The 17,366-nt window shown below is 38.6% G+C and overlaps 1 protein-coding gene across 1 annotated transcript in view; it reads left to right on the plus strand.

Annotated features, from left to right (window-relative positions):
- LOC128660336 (ATP-binding cassette sub-family B member 5) overlaps window positions 1–17,366 on the plus strand; it is a 414,907-nt gene that overhangs the window by 71,849 nt on the left and 325,692 nt on the right. The window contains exon 2 of the mRNA XM_053714135.1: window positions 5,388–5,619. The gene's annotated coding sequence lies outside the window, so the exon portion shown is untranslated. The remainder of the gene's footprint in view (window positions 1–5,387; window positions 5,620–17,366) is intronic.

The raw sequence follows: 17,366 nt of genomic DNA on the forward strand, positions 1-17,366 counted from the left end.
CTCTGCATGACCGATAGGGCTTGCAGGGATGGGGGGCCCTTTTGGTCACAGCGCAGACTTTGGCAAACCCTGACCCACAAAAAACCCTGTCAAATCCCATGCCCACATGGATGATTTCTAGGATGCCTGGAGACACGATCTTTGCCATGACGCCCTGCGGCTAGCTAACGGATTTCAGACAGAATTGGAAAGAAACCGAGGCAGTTAAAACAAGTAGGAAAGAGGTACTTGCCTTTACATGGAGCACCAGCAAGGCAGTGGTACCCACAAAAAAGCGGTTAAGCAGGGCCTTACTCATATAATCCAACGGCTCTATAACAGGGAGGTCTCAAAGTCTATATGGGTGCTTTGTTAGTCATTGTCACCAATCCCCTGCTCTTACTGATATAGGATATGCAGCTTACAGGGAACCTAAGCTAACTCTCATTTTTTAAAATCAATTTGAACGCCAGTGATCAATAACTGACAATCCCTTTAGAGAGCAGACCAGTCTCTTTACTTCATGCTTAACGCACAGATCAGCATACAGCAAACTGAAAGACAGTGTGTGGGGTAAATTCGTTGGGTGATCTGGGAATACTGTTCCTCAATACAGGTATATTTCTTGTTTATTGGTAGTCCTGCTTATGTGTTCTGAACTGTTGGAAAAGACTACTCATTCTCCAGCATGTCTCTGGTAACTTAGAGGGTCAGCACACTACTCTACCGCCTATACGAGGTCTAAAAGTCTGAGATTTATCTGATGCCCAGTGACTTCTCACTTCACTAACGGAGTGCTACCTATTTAGAGACATTGATTCTATGGGGTAGATTTATCAATGTCTGTCCGACATGATACGCTGTAGCATATCATGTCCGACTGACATCGCTGAATGCCAACAGCATACACTGTTGGCATTTAAAATTGCACAAGCAGTTCACCAGAACATACATCATGATACTGGTTTGAATAATCTGTTATGAACATGATTTCATGTCCCTCTTGTTTGTTCTTAGATATTGACTTAGGGTTTTTGGTTTTATTTTTCAATAAATCCTCTCTTTTAATTTTGCTCACTATTCCCTTGGCCTGCTCAATGATCCTGTGATCATATCCTCTCTCTTTCAATTTCTTTGTTAGATTTTCTGCCTCTTTTGGTAGACACTCTTCTTCGAGCAGTTGCGTTTAAGGCGAATAAATTGCCCTTTTGCAACTGGCTTGAAGACCCCTCTCGGATGGCAATAATAAACCATAGTCTCTATCTGTTCTCCATGAACACCTTTCAATGTAATATCCAAAAAGTTAATCTCCTGTTTATTATACTACGAGGTGAAACTGATTCCGAGTGTATTGTTGTCTAAGCCTTGGGTGAAATCCAACAAACCCACTTTGTCACCTCTCCAAATAAACAGGAGATCATCTATGTATCACTTGTACCACATACTACTTTTACTGTGATGGTTCCCATCACCATAGACGTGGAACAGCTACCGCCAACCCATAAACAGGTTGGCATAGGAGGGGGCAAATTTGGCTCTCATAGCTGTTCCACGCCTCTTCAGATAGTAAACCCCCCAAACTCAAAGTAACTGTCGGTCAAGAGAAACTGCGCTACACTTAAAAGATAATTAACATAATCTTGATTAATGTAAAAACATTTGGATAGAAAAAATTCCAAGGCTTGCCTTTTTCATACGGAATACTGGAATAGAGGGAGTTCACATCAACAGTGAAGCCCCTGTCCCATTTTACTCCGGACAGCAAATGTAATACTTGTTTCATGTCTGATATGGAGCTCTTTATGTGAGCTAATTGTTAACTAGTCTCCTTGCATAAGCTCTTTGTAGATTCGTTCTGCATTTTAACAGGGTCTATGGAGATAGTAGTTAAATATCCCTATCCACAATTTTCTGGTTTTCTTCATGTTATGTGTAATTGTTAGGGGGATCTCTAAAGATGTTTGTGTTTATATACATACACAACATTTATTACAAAAAGGGGCTCTCTATCTGAACCAATTGTTGATGAGTGATATCTACATCAGTCCCCTTACATCAGTACCTTATAGATGCGCTCTGAATCTTATTAGGGATCATGGAGATAGTGTTTATTTATCCTCATTCACAATTTTTGGCTATTTTCTTTTCCTCATAAATCTTGCTTTTTAGTTAGAGATAGAAGTATTGAAATACAGGAGCAGGGCGGGCGGAGCCAGCAGCCGAAACAGCAAGATGTTTCTTTATATAGCTCCTGCGGTTTGTTCAAATAACTCATCATTATAAGCATGTTAAGAATTCATAAGTGTTAGATCCCACAAAGGCACAGATATCTCCCGGATTGGTATATTTGCCGCATGGGGTAAGCCACCATCTTGTAAAATGCATTGTAGTTACTGCCAGAGATCATTCTTTCCTAATCGCCTCAGCCATGGAGAGACAAATTATAACTTTGCTGTGCAACTTGCTACTCTCCTTAGATGCTCATCAACACAAGCATATTAAGGAGCTGAGGGCTGCTGTAGAGCTGAAACAGGATATACCAATAGCTTGTGGGCCAGAGGAAGGGATCACATATCATGTACAAGACATACCGTGCTGGAGAGCAGACGCGTCTCAGGATCCTACGGAGGCATGTGAGGCAGATAGATGGAGCTCTGGGTCTCATATGGCGGAACCAGCGGTCCTTTGTAAGTGGCAGAATCTCTCGCAGACCTTTGTCAATCAAATAGGGCATACACAGCATGAAGAAATGCTAATACAGAACCGATCATCACAAGCTAGAGCAGCAGGGGTGGATTTTCATTCTGATTACATTGAGTGACAATATAGACAGTCTACTATCATGGAGAGACTGGATTCCGTATCACCCTCCATTCTCATGGACTGGGATGATAGCATTGGCCCCCCGGGAGGAGATGACGAATTGCTCAGGACTATGTGGGCTGAAATATGGATTTTGGCAATACAGAGAATGTGTGGTAGATCCCTGCATCAGTTTGGTAGTTACAAGGAACAATACTATACAAAGGGGACAGGCAGCCGCTGGATGTGTGTTCACCAATCTATCCAGTCTCTTGTCAGACAGCTACCTGATGTCTTGCTGAAAGTTTCAAAAACCAGCATAGGCTGATAATTTTGAATATGCAGCCTGAACAAAATGCTGGGTTCTTACTATTGGGGCATTTTAATGAAAGCTGGCAAGCTTGATAAGGGTGCCCAACATATTGTACCTGGCACTAATTTACTGATATACTTTGTGAATGGCATACTCCTTTAGCAGAATTAACGTATCCCTCCCCAGGTTTATTCTAAATCTGCAACAAGTTTATTGTACTGTTTGATGACATGTTTTCATGCACACAGTAAGTCTCATGTTATAATTAAGCACTTGTTTCTTTGAGTAGGTCAGAAAGAAAAATAGTTTGACTTCTTGGCTCACCTAACCTCCCTCCCAAGGGTGTTTCTTTATTCTCTGCTTTTGGATATAATACTACCTATAGGAAGGTTCCCAACAGCACTAAGGTGCTCAATTACCCTCACACTCCACTCTTCCTAAGACATATTACATATTTGAGATCCTGTAGTATATTACAGGCTTTGCATATTTACTACTAGCCATTATGCTGTCTATGAATAGAAGCTCTCAATAAGATTATGCATACTACTCTAATGCCGTGCGCTCTTAATACTTTTATAGTATGGGATATTTGTAAATATATTTTATGTAGAGCCTCACTGATAACACATACATGCCTTGCAGAGTTTACTCTTCTCTAGACACATACTTTTACATCATACCTAGGTACGCTACCAGCCTGTCCTACCAATTTAGATGTGGACAAATACCCCATCATTATACACTGCTATTTCTTAACTGTGTGAGGTATACATCTCTCTTAGAGTGTAAAAATTATTTCTAATCCATAGTTAACTTTAAGTCATAGGTTTGCTAATTAATATATATAAATATATATATGTGTATATATACATAGGGTCTCATGTGTTAACTGTTTATTGCTTGACCCCTTGATTTCCATATGCTCTTCATTTGAGGTTGATATATATTTCCAGGACTTATCCTTGTTGTTAATGTTATGAGCAGTTAGGTACTCTGAGATGATATCAGTGGCTAAGTAACCTTATATTTACTGAGATCCAATATGTGAGCTTCTTGGCTAGTTTCATAAGTACTACTAGTATGTCAGTTGAATTTGTTGATTAGCTCATCTATATATATATTCAAATGTTTGTTGCTCCTTTAGCTTGGTGCGTAATCTGGTGTTTTGAATATTTAGTAATAGCATCATTTCATATATATGAACTGAGGGGCTATACATCTCTTGGCAGAAGTGTGTAACTGGCAAGCGCTGTCACTTAGTGCTGCTAGCCCATTATGTTTGCAGAGGGATCTCAATGCATATACCCCTAATTTCTATACTTAATAGTTCAGAGGCCCAAGAGTTTCTACCAGCCTAACAACCTAACTGGCTCCGCCCTCCCACCCACCCCTTTTAACTCACTTTACTCACCTCTGATTTCCCCCTTCCCTAAACTCATTAAGCCAACCCCCGCCTTGCCTCAATATTTTTCAAATCAACACTCCAATTTATGTTTTTCTAGAGTAACGCAGGGATCAGTTTTAATCGTCATATTATGCAAAAATACAAAACTGAAGTCTCAGCTTAGATAGTCCAAATGCCTTGCTAACGTTTTGAATAAAGGGACTTGAAGGGTCCCTTCTATTTGCTTTTATTGCCTAGTCAACCTTATTGTTCTTCCATATCCCTAGCTAATTTTGGCTTCATCACACTGATAATAACTGTCATTATGCACTACTTTTTAAACTCATAAACATATATTAGGTTGGCATAATTTGTGTTAGTTGACTTGGCAATATTCTTGTAATAGCACTGTATACCTTTTATCTGACATTGGTTTTTGGATATATCTCCTTTGTTATAATTGTTTATGACTTCAATAAAAATTATTTAAAAAAAAAAAAAGAAATACAGGAGCAGGAGCAAATAACATAATATTGTGATCATATGTATGATAATTAAACAGTGGGGTATACAGACTATTATTATTATTACAAAATTGCCCCTCTAAGAATGTATAAATATATATGAAGCTTAATGTTAGGGTAGCACCTAGAAACACTTAAATATGCTCTGATCACCTATTGGTGGGAATCTGTCCAATGAACCAGCAGGTGTTGGTTTTTAAACTGTGTATTGTGGCAAATACTTTTTAGTGGCTTGGAGTACAGCACAATAGCCAAAACTACCCTGCTAACTCTCCTTTGAATGCTATGAGCTATTTTTAATCTTAAGAATAAAGCATTTGAAATTGTAATATTCGCTGATCCGGTGCTCCTTTTTTATGTCTGTTCTTTGATCTCCTGCAAGCTTGGGCCGCACAGTGAAGCACGGATCTTTGAGCGAATAGCCTGCTCTGTATTGGAGGGCCACTCACACACACACCTTCAGGATTACCCAATGACAACACGGACCGGCTTCTAAATGAGAGCACGTCACACGCCACACAGCCAAACAGCGGAACAGTCGCATGAAGCTGGAGTTGAGCAATAGCAACTGCCAGGTCCGGTTTTCCTGAACATATGTAAACCTAGGATTTCGGGTAAGACATTCTGCATTATCACTAATGTTACCTGCACCTAGATAATCTTAAAGTTACTGGGAGAAAACCACACTGCTACTGAACTTTAACCTTAACACTTACTGCCAACACATAGGATGTCATTGCGGTGAGATTGCCAGACTGTTAGACGGCACAATGAATGCTGCATGGGAGATCGCTTAATACCAAGTGTTCAGAGTATCATAATAACACATTAATTACGAGATTGCAATGAAGCAATCAGCTAGCGATACTGCATGTGAAAAACGGGAGGCTTGAAGCAGAACTGGTTTTATTTCCCATTATTATGAACTGTATTTGCAACCATATCCACTGTTGAAAGATATTATTGCACTCTGAGAGGGTGTTTTGCACACAGTGGTAAAAATTAATCTTTGATATTGTGAATATACATCAGAAGTGTGTGTGAGTTTTGTTGTTGCCCTTTCCTCATGTTTCAAAGAAAAAGGAATTATACATTTGGTACTGTTTTGGTTTCTACATATAATACATGATTTTGGAGAGTTATTTGCCGTAACACCACCAACTTAGTTCTTCTCCACTCATATTAAAGCTCTATTTTGCAGGGGTCTTTGGCCAGGCTCCGGGGGTGTTTTGGGTACACATTGCTCTAATTGTTCCAATCAGAGCAGGCATTATGCTTTCAGGAGAGGGACAAGAAGGGGATTTACGGATTCCACCAAATTACTTTACACTACGCATGGCCCAGGAGAGGGATTTATTATCATGGAACAAAGTATTTAATACAGATCGCTCCATCTCTTCACTAGTAACATTATTTGAGGAAATGGATTTCCTTCTAAAGAAGGAAGACAAGATTAAGTGGGATTTATGGACACTAAAGAAGTATTATGAACTGGGTTTAATTCCTAGAGTCCTCAGGATAAATACATTTCTGACATTTGTAACAGAGGACAAAAGGTGTATATAACTCTGGAATAACAACCTCACAGAATGTTCTTTGAAACTAATCCAACTTATCATTGAGTACAAGACCAAAGCATTGGGTGAGATTGTGGAGAAAATATCTCTGGTCCAGGAGGAATTAAATAAAATGAGTGAGAAACCAAATTATTCTAAGTTCGACAAAATCTTACAGGAGACACTGTCTGAGGCATTATTGCTAGAAATCAAACACTCCAAATACATCTGTGACCAGCAGGACTATGATTTGGGTCAAGTGTATATATGAAATAGAAAGGATTGTTTTCAGAAAAGAAAAGAACAATTTAAGGAAAATTATAAACCTAACACTTGGAGAAAAAGGGGAAGAGGAAGGAGGAAAACCAGTAGCAGTGCTAACGCCAATAATGACTATAACAAGAAAGCAAATAAACTTCTATGAAAGTGAAGCTGAATCTATGGAAGAAGGCTCTGCATCAGGTGGTGAAGAATGGGCACCCCAGTATTGGAAGTTGGTCATCAGTAGCGAACCAGGTCCATCTAAAAGACCACCAGCAGTGAGACCTAAATAAGGACCGAATAGATTGCCACCAATCCTCAAAAAGCAAGTATGAACTACCTATTCCAAATACAGAGTGGATGACCATGCAAATGGCCAAAGAGAAATGGATGAAATGCAGAAGAACAAGCACAACTGGAGCAGGTTTTTTCCATCCTCAGGGCACATCCGAAGGGGGGGGGGAAGAGGTGGTCGAGGACACGGCTACAGACAACAACTCCAGAGACAGGAGAATCAATACCATCTGAGACAGGGACAAGGGACCTCCCAATACAGAAACGAAATGTGAAAAATGTATCAACATATACACTGAATGAACTGGAAATGAAAGTTCTGGGTCTAGGGCTCTCTTTTGTGCCCACCGCCAATTTTAATTTGTTCAAAACTTTATAAGACATTAATAAATTGATAAAAATTTAACGTTAAAAAAGTTCCAACAGGTCTGACTATACTTCCAGTCAATTTGCTGAGGATAGTAATGTTGGTAGTCACCATAAAATGGAGACAGGAGATTTCATTTTCCAATATGTATGCAGCTTACTGGCTTTGGAATCTCTCCAGGATGATTCTGCTCAGGACGGGGATACTGAGATAATAGTGCCCTCATTTAGGCCCAACTCGAGATTCTATCCAATTCAGAATAGAGGGAAAATACTGGAGAGATTCCAAGAAAGGATAGAGAAGGATTTAACTGATCTGTTTTATAAAACTGATCTAACACAAGGACATAACATCACCAGAAAAGAGAAAGAGGCCCTAGAAATATTAGGAAAAAATGAAGATCTTGTTATCCGCTCAGCGGATAAGGGAGGAGCTGTGGTCCTTATGAATAGGCAAGATTTTGTCATTGAGGCCCATAGACAGCTAAATGAAGGGCAATACTATACCATGCTAAAGACAGATCCAGTCAAAAACTTTCAGAGACAGTTCTCATCTTTGATAGATGATGGTGTGGACCTTGGGTATATTGATGAGAAAACAAAGGATCATTTACTAGTGGAGAATCCAATTACTTCGCCAGTGTTTAATCATTTACACAAGGTCCATAAGTCCCCTGAAGAAGTGAAAGGGAGACCAATCATGAGTGGATTAGGCTCACTTTTGAAACATCTATCTGAGTGGCCAGATTATATATTACAGCCTATTGTGAGCACTCTTGAAAGCTATATATCGGACATGAAACAAATATTAAATTTGCTGATCGGAGTAAAATGGGACAGGAGCTTCACATGGCTTACTGTTGATGTGAAGTCCCTCTATTCAAGTATTCCACATGAAAAAGGCTTACAAGCCTTGGATTTTTTTCTATCCAAACATTTTGACAGTAATCAAGATTATGTTAATTATCTTTTAAGGGTAGAACAGTTTCTCTTGACCCACAATTACTTTGAGTTGGGGGGTTTACTATCTGCAGAGGTGTGGAACAGCTATGGGGGCCAAATTTGCCCCCTCCTATGCCAACCTGTTTATGGGTTTGTAGGAGCTGTTCCACGTCTATGGTGATGGGAACCCTCACAGAGAAAGCATTGTGTGGTACAAGCGATACATAGATGATATTCTGTTTATTTGGAAAGGTGACAAAATGGGTTTGTTGGATTTCACCCAAGAGCTAGACAACAATACAGTCAGAATCAGTTTCACCTCGGAGTATATTAAACAGGAGATCAACTTCTTGGAAATTACATTGAGAGGTGTTCATGGAGAACAGATAGAGACTTTGGTTTATTATAAACCAATATCTGTCAACTCCTTGTTACATGCCAAGAGTTGCCATCTGAGAGGGGTCTTCAAGACAGTTACAAAAGGGCAATGTATTTGCCTTAAACGCAACTGCTTGAAGGAGAGTGTCTACCAAGAAGAGGCAGAAAATCTAACAAAGAAATTGAAAGAGAGAGGATATGGATCATTGAGCAGGCCAAGGGAATAGTGAGCAAAATTAAAAGAGCGGATGTATTGAAAAATAAAACCAAAAACCGTAAGTCAATATCTAAGAACAAACAAGAGGGATATAAAATCATGTTCATAACAGATTATTCGAACCAGTATCATGACGTATGTAGAGTGGTGAAGTCACACTTCGGCATGCTAGAAGCTGATGATGATTTCAAGGATATAACCAAAACAGGATGTAAGTTTGCATACAGGAGAAATAAATCGATAGGCAATATAGTAGCCCCTACAGAACTAAGGAATATCACACCCAAGAGTGGTTCCTTGTGGTTAAGATTTAAGTGTAATTATGCGGCTTGTAAAGCCTGTGAAAAGGTGACCTTGGTTGACCAATTCCAATCCACTGTGACTGGTGAAGTTTTTACTAAAAACATTGTTTGAGCTGTTGCTCCACATATGTGGTTTATTTAATCACGTGTGTGGAGTACCATCTTCAGTATACAGGCTTTACCACCAGGGAAGACGAGAATGAAAGAAACCTCTCAGATATAAGACAGGGTACACTAACAACACCCCTTTTTAGCCATTTCACTATGGTCCACAACAAAAAAGCAGATAGCTTTAGATGGACCATTATTGAACAGGTTAAAAACAAAAGAAGGGGAGGGAACAAAGATGAGATTCTAGCTGAGAGAGAAACTTTTTGGATTTTCCGGCTAAAAACTAGGGTCCCCAAGGGACTTAATTCACAATTTGATCTAATCAATTTTTGGTAAGAAACTCATGACTAAATGTACAATCTACATTTTGAAGATGACTGAGTTTACATACATTTATCCACTTCAGTCATTCCTTAAATAAAGCTTTTGTATTTTGATTTATTCCATTTTTGATGTTAGGCCTACAAATATATGTGCTGGGGGTGGGATATTTCAAGATGATTGTATTTATGTATACATACATAACAGTTACTATAAAAAGGAGCTCTTTATGTGAGCTAATTGTTAACTAGCCCCCTTGCATAAGCTCTTTATAGATGCGTACTGCATTTTAACAGGGTCTATGGAGATAGTGGTTAAATATCCCTATCCACAATTTTCTGGTTATGTTCATGTTATGTGTAATTGTTAGGGGGATCTCTAAAGATGGTTGTGTTTATATACATACACAACAGTTATTACAAAAAGGTGCTCTCTATCTGAACCAATTGTTGGTGAGTGATATCCTCACCAGTCCCCTTACATCAGTGCCTTATAGATGCGCTCTGCATCTTATTAGGGATCATGGAGATAGTCAAAAGAAAAAAGAGAGAACAAGTCCGGATTGATGGCCAGTGCAATAGAGTTTATTATTCTGTAAAGTAGTTTAGCAAGGACAGCTTAAACTAACTGACATGCCTCCGAAGAAGCGCATCCACGCATGCGCGAAACGCGTCAGGCGTTCCTGAATGTGACCTAATTCACTTGTTAATGATTTTGGACTGCAAATAAACCTTTTGTTATCCAGCATTTCTACCTTTGAGTCAGCGCATCTTTTCCTTACAAGTTTGTCTACTAGCGGTTGGGCATACCGCTTTGCATTTCTGCTCAGTTGCTGCTATCCCAACTTTGATCCCGTGCTCACACTCCGCCCCTCCGTGACCTGCTACTCACATGAGCCTATCAACTTCAGGGGTGACGCACTAGCTCACAAAGCCGGATCTCTTTGCACGCCAGGAAGGACACGCATACTGCACCCTCCCGGGAAGGGTCTCATCGCCTATCCGAGAGGAAGTACAGCAGCATGCCCAGGCACCCCACCAGACCAGTGGAGGGTAAGAGTCTATGGCACCTTTTGACCCTGTGTACACACTATCACCCCTGACACTTAGGCTGAAGTGGACTGCCTTATACAGGAACTATATTGGCATCCATTGTTGTGGACACTACAAGCATATTAACTGTTTGTCCCCTTATATACAAATAGTCGGGACTGTACACACTTTTTCCTGAACACACTGTTCTTTGTTATATTTTTACAAATATATGTGCTGGGGGTGGGATTTTTTCAAGATGATTGTATTTATGTATACATACACAACAGTTACTATAATGTTCATGTTATGTGTAATTGTTAGGGGGATCACTAAAGATGGTTGTGTTTATATACATACACAACAGTTATTACAAAAAGGAGCTCTCTATCTGAACCAATTGTTGATGAATGATATCCTCACCAGTCCCCTTGCATCAGATAGTCAAAAGAAAAAAAAGAGAACAAGTCCGGATTGATGGCCAGTGCAATAGAGTTTATTCTTCTGTAAAGTAGTTTAGCAAGGACAGATTAAACTAACTGACATGTTTCGTGCATGTCACATGCGCTTCTTCAGAGATAGTGGTTTGGGTGCCACAGGTGAGCTTAAATAGGCTACTTCAGCCAATTAAAAAAGTGTGGGTTGATCTTAGGTAATAGGTAGATCACTTAAGCTCAGCTGTGGAAGCCAAAGTATTAACTCTAAAGGATGATATTTTATTGCATTGGAAAGATATACAAAAAAAGGAAAATGTACATTAACATAAAAACGTAATATTACAGATTATTTTGCACATCTTAACATGAAAGTGAAAAGGAAATCAGTTTTCTTACATCACAATTTAAATAGTTAAGGATAATGACAGTGTTGATGTTATTAGTCATATTCCATTAAAACACAAAAGAGAGAAAAAGAGAGACATGGGTGTAATATATACATACAGTTTCTCTTATATAGAGAAATGATACACAGTGTTATACACTGAGTAGGAAATATAATAATCTAAAAAATTAGTTAAATAAACAAAATATAAACAAAATATAGGCAAAAAGACTAATAATACTAGAAATATACTTGAATAGATAGCATGATTAAAGTTTATTCTAGGTTAAAATGGTACAAAAATACCATAAAAGTCAAACTTGATGTTGGGGTATCATTGTGGGGATCAACCGTTGCTTTTGAGAGTATAGTATGGTCCTCATTGCGTCATACATATATGCAAGGGATATGTGTAGTATATAATTAGGCTACGGCCTATAATTGGTCCCTAAATTATCAATTAATTAATTATTTCTCTCTGATATACAAGGAGTGTTTGTGCATGGGATTAAGAATGATTGAGCTATAATAGGCGTCCTATCTAATAGCTTATAGGAAATGAGATTTTATGATAGCAGACATGTTACTTATGAACTGCTAGAGATAAGATCGTATATGGCACTTCATGACAGTTCTGATTAGAGATAAAGTATATGTGTATATTCAGGTTGTGAAAACCATATATTGATCATAAGTTTTTCTGATTCTGTATTTTTATAACATCTTTAAACTTGCTAAGAGATCATGTGAGCCCGCAAGAGGTCTTATCCGTATATCTATAGTGCTAAGAAAGCTTGTGTACTAATCAAGAGATCTTATGCGTATATAAAATAGAAAATTAAAATATGGAAATATAGAATATAAAATTAAAATTAAAATTAGAGGAATCGTCTACAATCCATGGAAAAATTAAGTAATTTATCTATGTTCCTGAGCTAGTTTATTGGAGCTCAGGAAAGGAAAAGAAGGTGGAAAGATGTCAATATCTATAGGTTACTCTATGAATAGATTTACATCATATCTTCTATTGATCCCTGTGGGATCTCTTGAGAAGTGTCTTCACCCTGTCACCTCCTTGGGGATCTTTGTCTATATGTTCTATTGCTTGAAAGGAGAAGTTTCTAATATGATTAGTGTGTGTATGGAAATGTTTAGCTACCGGAGTTCTAGGTGAACTTTCATCTATGAAGGTTAAATGTTCTCTTACCCTATCTTTGAGAGGGCGAGTAGTGATACCCACATATTGGAACCCACATTCCCTACATGTAATTAGGTAGACAATGAATGTGGAGGTGCAACTAATCCTGTTCTTAATGTGATAGGTATTGCTTGTTTGGGTTGAGGTGAAGGTTGTACTTGGGTTAGTGTAGTCACAGCTTTTGCAGCGGACATGTCCGCATCTATAGAAACTCGCTGATGGTGTGAGTGTTAGGATTCTTAATTATTAGTGATTACCCTGTTGTATATATATATATATATATATATATATATATATACAAGAACCTGAATATATGGGTATATTCTCCACTCAGTCTCACACCACACTTCAGGCAATTAGAAAACTTATTGCCTTATGTTTGCTCATAGACTGAGGGTGACCTATGGAGGCGTCATTAAGGTGGTAATCTTAAAGAATATGGTAATGTGTGAGGAATATAAAAAATATATATATTGTATCAGTAATAAGTGAAACAAACTAATTATATTTGTGCATATGATAGTTGAGGGTTAATGAACTAGAGAAGGCCTAAGTTCAGTTTGCATACTTTGGTGATGAGTTAACAAGCCTTTTATAATAAATATCAGCTTAGAGTTGTAATTCACAATACTGATAGCAATAGTTAAGGTATACCTTTAAAACGATACTTATATTAGAAAGTCCAGCTACTACTTAAAGAGCACAGGTATAGTAGAAGTTGTATGAGCAATAATATTGTATTAGTACACTGTACCGTAATGAAGTTGCTGAGATTCCGGATTATGTTGGAGTAATTGGTAAGTTGGAGTATTCAAATCCTCGGTCCGGACCACAATGGCTGTGACAAAAGTTTGAATCCGAAACACAGCTGAGATCCGTTCAAGCTGCAGGCTTGAGAGTGTTGAGTGAGCGTGACGTCACACGCTAAGCTGAAACGAGGAGCGGTGAAGGAATACTGCAGGTTAAGCAGTGAAAGTGAGTTAGCTGAATAATTTGGAATCTGTGATGCAGATGATAACCAGGTAATGATGCCTGTGATACGAAGTTGTAGATGAGGTTTTCAGAATATATTGGTATATATTTTATATTGAACGTCTGTAGGTTTAACTGCTCTGTGGCTCAGAAACAATCCTAAGATATCAAATTACCAAGCAGCGAGCAGAGGGTGAATGATCCTTAAATAGGGAATGGTGTTCACATGATCAAATTCTTAAAGGGGTAGTAAAATGTAAATAAAGAAGCATGTTATTCCTGACAGTATACCCCCCTCAAGACTCCCCCAAAAGAAGGATAAAAATTAGGGTCTAGGTCTATCTGGATGATGACGGTGAAACAAGGAGACAAGTCTGGGAGCCGATAAATAAGTGACAGGCTCCCAAGAATCCTCTTCTGGACCATAGCCCTTCCAATGGATCAGATACTGCAAAGTCCGACGATGAAACCTGGAATCAAGAACTTCCTGAACCTCAAAATTAGAGTTATCTTCCACAGGTATTGGTGCCGATGTAGATCTGGATAAATCTGTGACTGGGCAGTATGGTTTTAGCAGGGAAACATGAAAAGTAGAATGAATGCGGTATGTGGGAGGTAACTCCAGGGAAACAGCATTTGGATTAATGATTTTATTAATCTTGAATGGCCCAATAAACAAACTAGCAAGTTTTCTACTGGGAATTTGTAATCTGAGATGCTTAGAGGAGAGCCAAACAAGATCACCCGTTTTGTAGTCAGGAGGCTTAGATCTCTTACGATCATAATATAGTTTTTGATAATATTGTGCTGTTTTTAATGCATCTTGGATGATAGGAAAAGCCTGAGCAATTGTGTTAATGGTTTCATTTACCAGAGGTGAGGATGAGTCTTCTCTTTGCAAAAGCTGATAAGAGGGATGAAATCCATAATTGACTTAAAATGGTATCATTTTAGTTGAGCCATTCACAGTGTTATTATATGAAAATTCTGCGGTTGGAAGTAAAGTGGACCAGTCATCTTGTTGGTATGTGCAATAGCAGCGAAGGTACTGTTCAAGAGTTTGGTTAGTCCTTTCCGTTTGTCCATTTGTTTGCGGATGATAACCTGAAGAGAGATGTCTGTTAATACGAAGAGACTTGCAGAGTTGAGTCCAAAACCTGGAGGTAAATTGGGAACCTCTGTCTGTAGTAATAGATTCAGGAAAACCATGGATACAAACAACATGCTTCAAGAATAATTCCGCTGTTTCTGAAGCATTAGGTAAACCAAGCAAGAGCACGAAATGTGCCATCTTTGAAAATAAATCAACTATAATGAATATAGTGTTATAATTGGAAGAAGGAGGTAACTCAACTATAAAATCCATGGCAATGAATTTCCAAGGTCGATCAGCGATAGGTAAAGAAAGCAAGTATCCATAAGGGTGGTTATGAGAAGGTTTACAAGTGGCACAGATAGAGCAGGATTGTATGTATTCTTTAATGGAATTCGTCAATTTTGGCCACCAAAAATCTCTCTGAATAAGTTTTGTCATCTTACGAACACCAGGATGACCAGATAATGGTGAATCATGGGCATTCTGGAGAATTTGCTCTCTAAGGGTAATTGGTACATAAAGTCTTTGACCATAGTAAAGAAGACCGTTTGGGTGTTTACTTAATTTTAAAGAATGACAAGTAGAATCCTGTGTTTGATGTTTCCTGAATAAAGCAGTATTATCAGTATGACTCTATGTTATGGTATGATGGTTTCCGGAATAACACTAAATTCAGGTTTGGGTCCACATCTAGACAAGGCATCTGCCTTAGCATTTTTTGTTGCAGGGCGATAGGTGATCAAAAAATCGAACCTAGTGAAGAACAGACTCCACCGGACTTGACATGCGGATAGAGATTTGTTAGTCCTGAGGAATTGTAGGTTTTGGTGGTCTGTATAAATTATAATCGGGTGTCTAGCTCCTTCAAGGAGGTGTCTCCAAAATTCCAAAGCCGCCTTAATGGCCAAAAGTTCTTTTTCACCCACCGGATAGTTTAATTCAGCAGAATTCATTGTCCTGGAGAAATATGCAATGGCATGAAGTGGTTGATCAGGTGAAACTCTCTGAGAAAGGACTGCTCCAAGTGCATAGCTAGATGCGTCAACTTCCAAAAAGTATTGTCTAGAAGGATCAGGAAATTGTAGGATTGGAGCAGTTTTAAAATGTTCCTTAAGGATACTGAAAGATTGGTTGGCTTCTGGAGACCAGTAGAACTTCTGAGATTTTCTTGTTAAGGAAGTTAAAGATTTGACAATGCTAGAGAAATTCTGGATAAACTTCCTATAGAAGTTGGAGAATCCAAGGAATGTTTGTACATCTTTTTTAGAACTGGGTATAGTCCAGTTGGTGATGGCATCTACCTTGTTAGTTTCCATCTGAATTCCTGAAGGGGAGATGTGGTAACCCAAAAAAGAGATAAAATCTGTATGAAAAATGCATTTCTCGACCTATAAATGATTTTGTCTGAGACGTGAGAGTATGGTCCTAACTTGTTTTATGTGTTTCTCAAGAGTATCAGAATATATAAGGATGTCATCCAAATAGATAACCATACATGTGTCGAGAAGATCTCTGAATATGTGATTAATGAAAAACTTAAAAGTTGCAGGGGCATTGCACAACCCGAATGGCATCACAGTGTATTCATACAGGCCGTATTGAGTGTGAAATGCTGTGAACCACTCATCCCCTTTTCTTATCCTAATAAGATTATAGGCACCCCTTAAATCAAGCTTAGTATAAATCTTGGCCCCCTGAAGTTGTTCTATTAACTCAGGGACGAGAGGAAGTGGATACCTATTTTTTATAGTGCAGTTGTTTAATTGCCTATAATCAATGATTGGACGGAGACTGTTATCCGTATTCCTCACAAAGAATATTCCTGCACCTGCAGGTGAGGTGGAAGGACGGATAAAACCTTTTTTCAAGTTTTTGTCTAAATATTCCTTGAGGTGAACAAGCTCAGGCTCTGACAAGGGGTAGATGTGTCCAAAAGGAATTTTAGAGCCTGGTACCAAATCAATGGGACAGTCAAATGGTCTGTAAGGTGGTAATACTTGTGCTTGTTTCTTGTCAAAGACGTCAGAAAAGTCACTGTAAACAGTCGGAATATGTTCTGAAACTTGATGTGTATCTAGGTGTAATAAGGTCTGGGTTTTGTGGCAGTTTACGGAACAGTATGGAGAGTAAAAAGAAATGTAACCATTTGACCAATGGATAGTGGGTTGGTGTCTCTTCAACCACTCTAGACCTAGAATAAGTGGAAAAAGAGGTGAGTGTATAATTTCAAACATAGAAGTTTCAGTATGACCAGTAGAGAAATTAATGGTTAGAGGTGTCGTATGATGTGTGATCGGACCAGAATTTATTAAAGAACAATCCACAACATGCATTGCTAGTGGAAGGTGTTTCTTTATTATAGGAATATTGTGGAAACAAAGTGAGTGGAAACAAAATTCGAATCAATGAAATTATTCGTTGCTCCTGAATCAATGACAACCTGGGTTGAGACTTGGTTATGGGGCCACTGCAAGGAAACAGACGGCTAGATTTA

Source organism: Bombina bombina, chromosome 5 (genome assembly GCF_027579735.1).
Source record: "Bombina bombina isolate aBomBom1 chromosome 5, aBomBom1.pri, whole genome shotgun sequence".
NCBI lineage: Eukaryota > Metazoa > Chordata > Amphibia > Anura > Bombinatoridae > Bombina > Bombina bombina.